At 41.7% G+C, this 3,847-nt stretch overlaps 1 long non-coding RNA gene across 1 annotated transcript; it reads left to right on the top strand.

The window, feature by feature from the left end:
• Positions 1-730: 730 nt before the first annotated feature.
• LOC133162415 (uncharacterized) lies at positions 731-3,540 on the top strand. The gene is made up of 3 exons (XR_009716216.1): positions 731-1,258; positions 1,395-2,536; positions 2,758-3,540. It is a non-coding gene; the product is annotated as an uncharacterized LOC133162415 (long non-coding RNA).
• The last annotated feature ends 307 nt before the right edge of the window (positions 3,541-3,847 follow it).

Genomic DNA, 3,847 nt, shown 5'->3' with positions numbered 1-3,847 from the left:
CACCTGGCTCAACAGGGGGGATGGAAGGGCAGTTCAGTCAGCTTTATACAACATATGAATTTGATTCATATTCAAAACGTTTATAAAAAAAAATTTGTAGAGCTTGTTTAACATGTGCTAAACACAATCCACAGGGTTATAATGCCTGGTCATAATAGATGCATTCTAAAAATTGATTGAATTGGCTTCAAAATAAACACTGAATGCCTTAACAGTGGCAAAAACGTTGTGTAAAGAAATAATACCTTGTCAACAACTGCTGTAGATGTTAAAGGATGGAATCACTATCTCTAAAATGAATGTGGATAGTTTGTTTTAGGTGACTATAAGAGTAACTGGTAAAATAAACAATTGATTGCTAATGGCAAAACAAGCTGCAAAGACAGGAAAAATAATGAATGTCATGTGTATGGGTTCACGACCAATTCTTTATGTTGTACCGTTGCCATTGATAAAAGATTGTGTGAAATCTGTCACGTCTACTGATTGTGAAATGTGCAACGGAGTGTTCTATATAATATCCGTTGAATGGAAGAAAAAGAAAAGAAACCATTGCTTTTAGAGAATGTAGTCAACCAAAATTGTATATGTATCGACATGCCAAGATCTGGGAAAAAGCTGGGAAAAAAACAAAATGTCTTTAAATTTGAGAGGCGACGATGATCTGACTGAAATTGATGCAATTAAAGTCCCCAGAGGAGTTCCTGATTATAAGAATTAATTGACCAAATTGAAGCGGGATGGGAGTCCTCCATTTGCTGCTGGTGGACGATGAACAAGAACGTTGACAGGATAAATTACATCCATTGCAACATGCAGAAATTGGGCAAACGGACACAAGCGGGACTTGAGGCAGTGCACAAACAGCTAACCACGCCTTCCCTAATGTCAATCCAGAACCGCAATGCTCTTGTTATGTTGTTGTCTGGGAAAGGGAGGGTTTGCGCAATGTTCAGGGAACGATGCTGTACCTTCATCCAGAATGACACCGCCCCTGATGGGAGCCTGACGAAGGTGATTGCAAGCTTGCAATCCCTCAACACGAGGATGAAAGAGCACTACAAGTGTATTCTGCATTTTGTAATAAGTTTAAGTAGAAACACGTTTACATGTAGCGCTTTACCTCCCTCTAATGGTTGCAGTGGGAAGTTGTTTTTGAGAGCAAATACCGAATGGCAGCAAGCAATGTTGACTCGTGTGCATCTGTTAAAAGCTGATGTTTAAACCTTTTATGTTGTGCCTTGGACAAGATTTGTCCGTGAGTATTATTCGAATTTTGAAAGAATTTTTTTATTTGGTTACATGTGATGTTTAATGCAAACTTATTCACCGTAAATGCGATGTAGCTTGTATGTGTTTAGCTAACGCACAATTTTACTTGTATTTTTTCCTAGTTTTACGACGGTCTTAAGAGGGCAATGGTTTGAGGCCATTCTACAAATAAATCAGCTAAAAGAAACCAAGTCTGATTGTTTGGAGCGTCGTTAACTCGCTGTCTAGCTGGTGAAAAACTAGATGCTTCAGAGTGAGGACAGCACAAAGTGGATGACTGCTTTTGGGAAGTATAAAGCCCTTGTGTCCTCAATTACTGCTATACTCACCTTGTGTGGATGTTGTTGTATTCCATGTCTCCGTGCTCTGTTTAATCGTCTTATCACTACAGCAATCTCGCCCATGGACGACAAGATGGCCCGGGTATGCCTAATGTCTGAACAGCAACATGTTGATGATAACGATGATGATGATGCAATTTTTGCACTTGAGTTTACAGACTTTTTCCCAGATCTGTGTGTTTCCGAATGATGATGTCGCAACATTTATCCTTTTTGGTGGAAATATTTGTGCGCATACTTGTGATCCGACAACTGAAAATCGAGAGAAGTGGTTGTTTTTGGTGATGTAAAAATTGAGCAAATATGTGATAAACAGGAGGGAAATGTTGGAATAATTTAAGTAAAGCCTTGTCATTTACAAGTTTATGGCTTTCCTTTTATCTAGGTTCTTTCTCTTTAGTGACAGGGATGTCTTTTGATCCCTGTCAGCCATATGTATCCTTCCTGTCCTTATGTTACCTGTGTGTTTTTGTTCCTGTAAGAGGCCTTCACTAACAATGAGCAGAGCTTATTTGCATAGGCAAAATGTTCTTATTTGGTTGAAAGAAACTTCATTCCTTTTAGTTAACTGTAGGTTTGGTTCATAGATTGTTGTTGATCAGAACTGTTTTTCTTTGTTAAGTGTTAAACACAGTTTGAAGTAGTTGCGTACAAGTTATCCTATATTTACTCAATGTTTGTTTAAGGAACTGCATACCAGTTACCTTACATTTACTTAACATTTGTTTTAGTGTTTAGGACAAGTTACTTATTGTTATTGAGTGTTAATTTACTAAGTAGATAAAGTCTAGCAAAGGTCTAGTTGCATTGTTCCACAGGAAAGCGGCAATTGAAGTTATCTGATCTCACTCGCGGACGACTCGGCCAACAACTGGAGAAGAACAGATGGACAAACTCTGCGGGGGTCACGGGCCGACAATGAAGTGCTAGTTCACACCACACTACATTCCTTATTTAATCAACGTTCCTACAGACACAATCTTCCCTCCCTTTGGTGTAGCAACGCCTCTGTAACCAGGGCAACCAAAACAGTGATAAGAGGAGCAGAAGAAACATCTCAAATGACTAATGCAAAGGTTGCAGAAAAGGTGCTGTTTTTTGCTGTTTTCCGGACGTGCTGCTGTTCTTTCGGTGGCGGATCCAGATCGGGATTTGGTCAGCAAACTACTGCGGATACGGAAGCAAAGACCGAGGTCCAGATCACCCCAACGTTCTGGCTGAAGGTCCCAAGAAGGAGGGGGACGGAGCCTGCGTCGACTGGACCCTATAAATTGGTGGAGTGCATCTCACATGCCGTCCGGCTGGCCGACAAAGGAGATTCGTGGTGTCATCTGTCCCAGTGCGCCCCAGTGAAGGGTTCCTGCAAGGAACCAGATCAGCCATCGACAGTCCCCGCCCCCAGTTCATACAGAGGCAGAATAATCCTCTTCCCCCTTGGTGGCCAGGTAGTCCACCCTGAGCCACTGAAGACAACGACCACTTAGCAGACATTCCCAAGTTCTCCCCGGACGGAGCAGATCTGCGAAGGGGGTGAGAATCGTGCTCACCCTCCACCAGTGGGCGTGCCAAGCCCCCAACGGCTGAACAATCACGGGCAATTTTTATCTTGATTGATAACATTCTGGTCGCCTAAGGCAGAGGGACCGTGTAACTCTTTTCCTGCATTTAATCTGGCCGCAGGTATTTAAATTACACACACAATTTGGACTGGAGTATTGAGGAGAAACCTCATCTTCACTGGAAGTTATTGCTTTCATTGTATTTTCTTACTTATGTTTGACTGATCAGGGTTGACATAATCATATGATAAAACAGGAGGGATATGTTAGGGTTTGCATAATATCTTCATCGTATGATTATGTTGGAATATAACCTGTAATAATTTAACTAGCTTGTCCTGTCTAGACAAAAGTAGTTGACCAAAGTGGTAAGATCTTTTCAACTGATTGACCAGACGCAGAGGAAGCAATCAAAGTTGCTTTGTTTACAGAAAGTCGTAAAAGGCCCCCTGCTATGCTTTGATCAGCAGGGGAGCGTCTTCACTATATCCTGTGTGTTCCCACACCCCCACTTTCAACCCTACTCTGTTTCTCTCAATAAATAAGCACCTGACGAGGCCTGAGTCAGACTTAATTCGACCATCGCTGTAAGCACAGCGACGAGTGAACTCTCCGCCTGCAGTTGTCTAAAATGACTTTCTTGACTCCTGTGTGGTTCTTGCAAAATAAGTTAGA

This window comes from Syngnathus typhle, linkage group LG11, assembly GCF_033458585.1.
Source record: "Syngnathus typhle isolate RoL2023-S1 ecotype Sweden linkage group LG11, RoL_Styp_1.0, whole genome shotgun sequence".
NCBI lineage: Eukaryota > Metazoa > Chordata > Actinopteri > Syngnathiformes > Syngnathidae > Syngnathus > Syngnathus typhle.
This window is presented reverse-complemented; position numbering and strand designations above follow the sequence as displayed.